The sequence below is a fragment of the Solanum dulcamara genome, chromosome 11 (assembly GCF_947179165.1).
Source record: "Solanum dulcamara chromosome 11, daSolDulc1.2, whole genome shotgun sequence".
Taxonomy (NCBI): Eukaryota; Viridiplantae; Streptophyta; class Magnoliopsida; order Solanales; family Solanaceae; genus Solanum; species Solanum dulcamara.
Window position 1 is genome coordinate 12,523,056 of NC_077247.1, and position 8,874 is coordinate 12,531,929.

Genomic DNA, 8,874 nt, shown 5'->3' on the forward strand with positions numbered 1-8,874 from the left:
TTCAGGGTGTAACTATCCTACTTTTGCAGACACAAATCCTTTTTAGTAGTGGAGGTTGTAATGGCCCTCAGGTCATTTCCTCTGTTTTTGATATTTTCAATATTTAGAGCTTTTCTTTAGTGACCCCAAGTCATTATGGCTTGTTGGGACTGACAGTTTGGTCGCATGGTAATTCGTTTGGTTTTATTCTCAGTTTGATATTTTCAATATTTTAGAGCTCTTAGAGTTTGAACAATTGACTTCGATCAAAAATCCAAGAAGACAGCCTCAGAATGCAATTCTGACAGTTCTATTAGCTCTAAAACTGAGTTTGGTGTAGAATGAACTTTTTTGCAGGTTCCAAGCTCATTTTGAGCCCTGTTGTGGAATTTAGCTTAAAACAAAGCTTGGGTGTGAGACCCATTTTATGTAGAGATAACCTCGGTTAGAAGTTTCAACATTGATGTTGAGTCTTCAATGCCAAATTTGGTGGGGTAGAATATATCTTTTGAGTGTCCAGGGTTCCAAATCAATTGCAAGCATCCAAGAAGAGTCCGTTAGGACTTATCTTGAAATTCTAGTGCCTAATGCTGGAGCATCCACTATTGGTGACCTCAGCATCCTTAATCAACCCTTACTTTAGCGACCAAAGGATTGATTTAGCGGGCCTAGCTAGCTCAAGGCTAGTCGCTTTAGTGGCCCTAGCCTCGCTTAAGCGAGTGTTGCTTTAGCAGCTAAGGCTCCACTTTAGTGGTAGTCGACCTGCGTGCCAGTCGGTTTAGGGACTTCTACTTTAGCAACCAGGGGATCACTTTAGTAAGTCCTGCATGTCTTGCCCCAACTGCTTTAGTGGCATTAGTGGTTGCTTAAGTAACACCTACTACTATCTTAAGACCGTTTAGAGGTCTTTTTCTCATGGTTTTAAGAAGTGCTTTGAAGTCTTGAGAGATCATTTTTCTGTGGGAATTCCTTGTGGTTTATGGAATTGATGGGATAATGCATGGGGATCTTTGAGGAGTTGTTTTTGCATCATTTAAGATGTAATTCCCTTGCACCTTTACCTCTAATGGCCTCTAATGGTGATTTTTGGATAATTTAGTGCATAGGCTAATTTCTTCCTTTTTGAGCATAAAATTATGTCTCATTTAAGGACATAAGGTCAATAAGTCAATCTGAACCTTTTAACGGAGTCGATTTCTTATTTCCTGGTGAGGGTCCCATAATTTAGTTTTAGATCCAATTTTAGGTCCATCTCTGATTATTGTGAATAGTGTGTTGATATTCTAGAACTTTACTTGGTGCAAGAAAGTTACTGGAGCTGGGCTCAGTGTAACCTCATTATTCGCGAGATGATTATCCTATGGAGTAAAGTGTTCAGTTCCAGAAAGTGGTGTTTTAGCTTGGATTGTCTGTTTTAGGAGTAGGAGTTGGATTCTAGGCTTTTCCCCAGGATGATTTCCTAGTTTTGAAGGTTGTTGTTCCCTAATGTTTAGGTGGAGCTCGTAACTCTTTTGAGGTTTATTTGTAATTTTGAGTCGCAGTAGTGGAATTCATTAGTAGCTTCAGATGTTAGCTTTTATGGGAAAATGGAAGTGTCCTATGAAGGTTCATATACAAGATGGGATCAAAATAATTCATGGAATAATTGATTTGACATTTTTTAGGATGCGAGGTTTGTTTTTGGTGTAATAGGTAGCGCACATTTATGGGAGTTGGTGCCCATGGACCATTACTGGTCGGGTGACTATGCTTATATGCCACCTACCGGCCTAGTTTTTCTTGGATTGGAATAGAGGTCTTAGATATGTGGTGGCAGAGTAGTTTGTGGGCATATGGTAATTGATATATTTTAACGTGGCGGCAATTAGAGGTGATTTAGAAGTGGAAAGCTCCTTTTTGGCAGATTCAGAGTATGCGTGGTAGGCTTAGTTAGGCTATGTTCTACTTTCTTAACTGAGCTTTTGTAGATAATGTTTAGTATGAGTTACATGTGATTTAGGTTGGTATTTTTTGAGTGGTAGACTTTCTTCCTTCTATTTTATATTTTTATGAATCTTGGTTGATCCTTAGACTAGCGTAGTCTTGTTAAACCCTTAGTTTAGGCTTGTGGCCTTGCTTGTGGTAAGACTTATCTTGTTTATCCTTATTAGGATTGATATTGTATGGTCTTAAGCTAGGATTGAGACTTAATGTGCTTCTTTGCTCTTGTAGCTAGGTGACTTCCGATAGGGTTTGTTTCGAATAGAGTATCTTATGCTAGTGCCTGAGACCTCAGTGTCTTGTCATAGCCGTATGTTTTAATTAGCTATGCTCAGTTATGTGAGGGAGTATCATGTTGTGGTAAGGCATCCTCCTTTGAATTTTCTCCCCCTATTTGATTTTGAGCCGTTACTTAATTCCCTCACTTTATATTTAGTGGTATGCTTTTGATGCTTTATTGAACTGCTGTTATATTGTTGGGACCGAGGTCGTATTCGAGGAGAAGTTGGATTCAAGGTTAGTTCCCTCCGCCTTGGTAGCGTGGTAGGATTAGTATTGCATTTCTGATTATGTATGTAATGTTTGGATGCTGGTGATTGCATGCATTGCATTGGTTATTCATTCTTATGTGTTTTGTGGTACAGTCCCGTGCATGTATTGGACTATCACCATGATTTTCAAAAAGACTATTTTAAAATTCTTAACTATTTTAAATTAGGTTTAATGGGAGTCGTACCACCTGGACACATTATTAATGGTTTTGACACTTATGGAGCATCGAGGACATACTTCTTTTCTACTGGATACATTAGAGGCATCTGGGAGGTAGTTAACTCTTACTTGACTAGCTGATGCATCATTACCCTTTTCTTTATGGTTTGGCTACTCATTCCTCCGGTACCGTGACAAAGATGACTTGTGGTAAGACCTGGTCTGAGCCTAGGTAATGTATATGAATTTTTGTGTCCCCTATGGGACCCTCTAGCCGCGTGTACCACTATACTGGATGAGGAGCTACATAGGTCCTACGTGGCAGGCCAATGTCTGGGGTGGGTCTAAGACTTGGTTACTGATGACACTGGTTACAAATGACACTTTGGTTTTACTGCAACTTGCATTCATATGTATTGTCTATCACCAGTATAATTGATTATTGTTTGGCATCCGCCAGTTTTATGGCGGCCTATTGGGTTATGTGTGCTGTTTGTACCTTCTAGGGGAATAGACGTTAGATTGTTATTGTTTGAATATAATTGTGTTCATGTTGTATTACATTGGTAGTTTGTTAACTATGTGGCCTATACTTTACTTGATATTGTTATTTCCTGTTAGGTTTAGTTGTATTAGTCTTTAGGTTGCTAAATTATTTAGCGGTGATTGTCGGCACTCTTTCCTTAGTTAGTTGACTCTTGTAGTCCTTTCTTGTTGCAAGGTAGGTTATTGTACTTGCTCTTTTATGTACATTCCTTTACTTCGTGTGTCCTACTTTTTCATTCTTATTACCTGTTCTATCATGTTATATCTCCCATGTAGTTACTGGTGTTGTTCTTACCTTATTAACACTTTGTTCATAATTACCTTATCTGTGGGGATGAATTGGCTTATGCCTACTAAGTATCATTCATTTGGTACTCATACTACAGTTCTGTCCTTTGCAGATCATAGTACGAGTTATCACCATTGAAAGATTTGTATTTCGTGCAGAGCAGCTTTGGATTTGGAGATCTGGTGAGCTCCTAGCATTTAGAGTTGTTGATTTTCATCTATTTTGGACTAGGACTAGTGTTTACTTTGTTTTAAAAGACTGTCTGTATCTATAATTGTATTTGTATCAGCGTTGTACTCTTCTTTTGATTGGATGCTTGAATACTAACTGATGCGACATATTAGGGATGATTATCTTCTTTCTCATTGCTATTGATCTTTTGCTTACCTTGGGTTACGTTCCGCTTGATAGCTGTTGCTTCTGGTTCTGGGCTATGGGATAGGCTTACCTATTGATGGTTGTAGTAGATGCCATCATGAACTGAGAAATCGGGTCGTGACAATAGTACTTTTTTATTTCATTTTTAAATAATATATATTACTTCCTTTGTTCCAATTTATGGGTCACATATAAAATTTTGAGCGTCAATTAAATTTTTATATATATTTTAAATATTTTATGGTGTTATTGTTGTGATTTAATGTAATTTTTATGTAAATTTTGAATAATATATGCTATTTCCTTTGTTCCAATTTACGTGAAACTAATAAAACTTTGGGAGCCACTTAATTTTTTTTATATGTTTGTTAAATTTTTAAGTTGTTATTTATTGTAATTTATAGTACATGTCGCGCTTCATATTTCTCAAAATGGGATCCAACAATGTGACAACTGTTTTTAGGCTTTTGAAAAGAGAAGAGTAGCCACCTAACGAATTAAAGGCGCGTTAGAGCATCATAATAAGCTAATCGACCAAATACATTAATTAAAAGTGTATGCGAAACCATAGATTAGGTAAGGGCTCCTCTTACCTCAAAAGGAAGGTGTTATGCACCTTTCGAGGTCCATAAATATGGATCATAGCCGGATCTTGTAAACTATGTGGTGGTTAAACATGGAAAATAAGGTCTCTAGTTATGAGCTTATAAAATGACTATGAGATAAATAATAAAAAAAATTATTTAAGATGTGCAAACAAATTAAGAAGAAATTGATTATTATCTAATTAATACCAACCTAGTTGAATAAGGTAGTTAGACATGAAAACTTATTTTTTTTATTTAAGCAAGTGAGCAAGATAAAAATATGTACAATTGGTTATTAATTAAAACTGCTTTGAAGAACTAGATGATTAGAAATGCGAGTTATGAGAATGACACATACAAAGCTAATGAAGCCACAAAAATTCATGAATTCAATCAAGCAAAGCAAGATCTTCGACCATCGAATATAGAAATAAGATACTTGCAATATCAACAATAAAAGGAGAGGCTGACTTGATCGCTTCCAATAAAATGCTCAAAGTATTGAAACAATATGAACAAAAAGAAAAAGCTAATCCATTTTTTTAAACAATAAGGATAAAGAGAATAAAGCAGAGAAGAACTAACTTATTCTTTTCCAAATCAAATGCTTAAAGTATATCGTGCAACATAGACATTTCAATAAATTGATAACACATAAAGTTAAAATTGAGAGACAGAGAGAGTGAGATCAGAGGAAGGCAAGGGGGAAACGGGCCCAATGCAATGTTACTTTCCCTTATTTCATTATGTTTGATCGACACTCTTAGAAAATCTTAAGACAAGATGAAAATGAAGTTGTTTTTTAAAATAGTTTATTTCTTATTTTTAAAAGAAGTGCAAAGTTAACGAAAACTACTTTATTCCCCATTCTCAAAGAAAATATTACAGCTAATGAAAATGGTTAGCTTCCCATTTTAAAGAAAATGAAAAAGTGTGTTAATAGGTGTTTCTTTTAAGGAAAATAAATAAATAATATAAGTTGTCAAAGCTTTTGAACATTTAAAAGAGTAACATAGCAAGCATACAATTGTGGGAGTAAAATTGCTTTACTTTTGATAAAACTTTATGCTTCATTCGAGAAGTCACTAGCCTGCCGTTATCATCATATCCCAAAACATACCTTGCCCTACTTGAAGCGACGATACCTTGCCATTATCATTATATCCCAAGAAGTTATAATAAAGTTTTCCATCTAAACAAGTTCATCCCTGTTTTATTTCTAATTTTCCAACAAGTAATAATATCAAGACTCGAAGGTAATTATTCATCCAAGACCATATTCGAGTGACTCATATTAACTCATGAATAAATCAAAATAGCATAAATTAGCCAAAAAAACATTCCAAATTACATACAAAGTCACATAACAAGAAATGAGGAATGGCAAAGTCAGAATAACTTCAAATAGACTCGTGCCATATTATGAATCGAGCAGGGTAACAAAAATAAAATTAAGAAAAAAGATGAACCTTTATAAAATTTATTCAATAATAGTTTGAACATCAGACCATTAAGTTGAAATATAGACTAAAAGTAGTCGTATTAGGAAGAAATTAGTTATGCAATCATGCAATTAACTATGGAGACTGGTTGAGTAACCAGAAATAAAAATAAAAAATAAAAATAGATGAACTATATAGTTTACTCTTTTTGATAACAAATTTGAATAATTGAATCATCACATAAAGGAGAACTTTCCTGCAGCTTAACTAGACTCTTTCTTGCTGTGATCATGAGTTGTGTCCATCTAGTGTAAAGAAACTGGGTTGTGATAATTAAATTGGACAACATGAGGGTTGCTGGCTATGGTGGAAGGTGAGTGAAGAGGAAGAATATTACGACTACTATCCTTAATTACTACTAATGAATGATCTCTTCTGGTAGTAGAATCCCAATAAAATAATATGAACATGTGTAGAGGTAATATCATGGTGTAGAAGATCAGTCCATTGGTGTAAGCACGAAAATGATAATCAAAGGGGATTCTCTGCCTCTCTGTCTTATATCCAAGGAATAATAAAATACCTAAAAAAAACTCCATCCTTCTCTTTGCTGCCTTCCGTCCTTAATACAGAAACAAGTATTCATATAAAGGGAAAAAATGACGTTAGGGAGTCCATAATTTTGCAGTTTATAATCTATTTTAGAGAGAGTAATTTGGAAAAGATTCAATCAAGGATAGAGTGATATTTGCCTTGAGAAAAAAAAAGATTTTTGCCTTTTTAGGAGTATTTTATGGGATCTTAAGATAAGAGGAGTGAAAAAAAGAGAGGAGAGAATTAATCAAGGAGAGAACATAGTTTTGCAGTCTATAATCTCTTTTTGAGAGAGTAATTTGGAAAAGAGTCAATCAAGGATAGAGTGATATTTGCATAGAGAAAAAAAGTTTTTTGCCTTTGTAGAAGTATTTTATGGGATCTTAAGATAAGTGGACTGAAAAAAGAGAGGGGAGAGTTAATAAAGGTGAGAACAATATTTACCAATAAAAGAAATGATTTCTTCCTTTCAGTATACAAAAATTGGAGATATTTTAAAAGTTTTAAACTAATTTGAGTTTGAAATTTTATATCACTAACCATATTTATATAATATAATGTGCAAGTATAAAATACAATCATCTTATCAAGTAATAAAACTTAAAGTATTTGGTCTAGCATCCATAATAATAGAAACTAGAAAAATGCAAAGAGAGTAATAAAATCTTTTCATGTGAAAAAATAAAATAGTAGTAATAATAATGATGTGATAATAATACCAACTAATGTTAATAACATTTTTTACCACAAAAATTGACAAAAATAAGTAAAATTAGAAATTTTGACCCACACGAACAAAATAGTTGCTCAAATGAGTAAAAAGAAGAACGTAGGGTCAAAAGTGGGTGTCAACATGTAACGACCCATTCCGGTCGTCATGGGGTAAGCAAATATGAAGGAATTTTGGTCCAAAAAACTTTAGTGTAGTAACTTAGAAATTTCCGGCTAGGAATATCTTAGAAGAAATCAAAGTGAGATGAGGTTTAAGGTAATTCGTGAATAGATTAAGATTGATGTTGTCTCGATCCAACTTCTCGAGTCATGATGGCTCCTACTATAAGCCACCAGTATGTAAGACAATTTGTATCCCGAAACTACAATTAATGGGATGAAGGATGGAAAATATTCAAGAATAAACATTTTACAAAATTATAGAAGATTCAAGGCAGAAGCAAACCAAAACATATATATATAAAAAACAAAATATCTCTCCCATAACTTGGAAGTCACATGTACAGAGCTACTACAAAATAAATACAAGTCCTAAAGTGGACCACAAAAATATAGGCTTGTCTCAAAATGCAAAAGACTAGTCAACTATATACAGAAGGGGACAATTATGATCTAGGAAGTCATATGCTTACCCTCGCCTCAGAATATGATAGTTGATTGCTCTATATCAATGCTGGCAGCTGGTGCTCTGAACTGCATCACCAAAATTAGATGCAAAGTATTGTGTGAGTACCAAAACAATAGGTTATTAATAGGCAACATAGGCCAACTGAGCAGGCAAAGTAAAATTAATATGAAATGCTAGAATCAAACACAACAGAGGTCAAAAGAACAGAAACTAATAGGACTGTGCATGAGTGTACTGAGAACAAAAAAATGACGGAAGTACAACTAACTAAACCCAAATAGGCCTCCATAATCCAGAGGATACATTCTTTTACAAGTTAAAGTAAAAAATTCGAATGGACCCCATAAGCCCGACAGTACCAAAAGAGTTAAGGACTACAAAGAGAATCTGAAGATACTTTGAAAGTTACCATGATCATTTAGAAATTTGAACTGGCTCGACTGGATACTAGGTACTTTAACAATGGTGAAATGGGGGCAAGGACTTTAACCAAGGCGAAGATTGAGAAGCAGACTCTAACCAAGGCTAAAGGTATGGCATAGACTCTAGCCAAGGTAAAAGATATGCCAAAGACTCTAACCAAGGAAAAAGATACACCAAGGGATCTAACAAGGGTGACGAATATGCTAAGGACTCTAACCAAGGTTGAGGTCCAAGGTTGAGACTTTAACCATAAGACCTTAGAAGTTGAAAGGTCAAAAAAGAGATTTACAGAGGAGTTCACTGAAAATTGCAACTTTTAGGCACTAGGTATCTTCATGGAGACCTTCATGGGCCGTGAAGAGGACCACATATCATAAAGAGCCATCGTGGTCCATACTGGTGCACGAATGTGGGTGAGGAACATGTGGGGGACCACGAGCCATGGTGGCTTCCGTGGAGGTCACCCCTCCAACCCAAAATAGAGTCCTCTCACCATGACCATCACCACGGGCTATGGTGGGCTTCTCGGGCTATGGTGGACCTTTCGTGCAAGTGTCATTTTAGTTAAGTCAAGGGCTGGTTTTG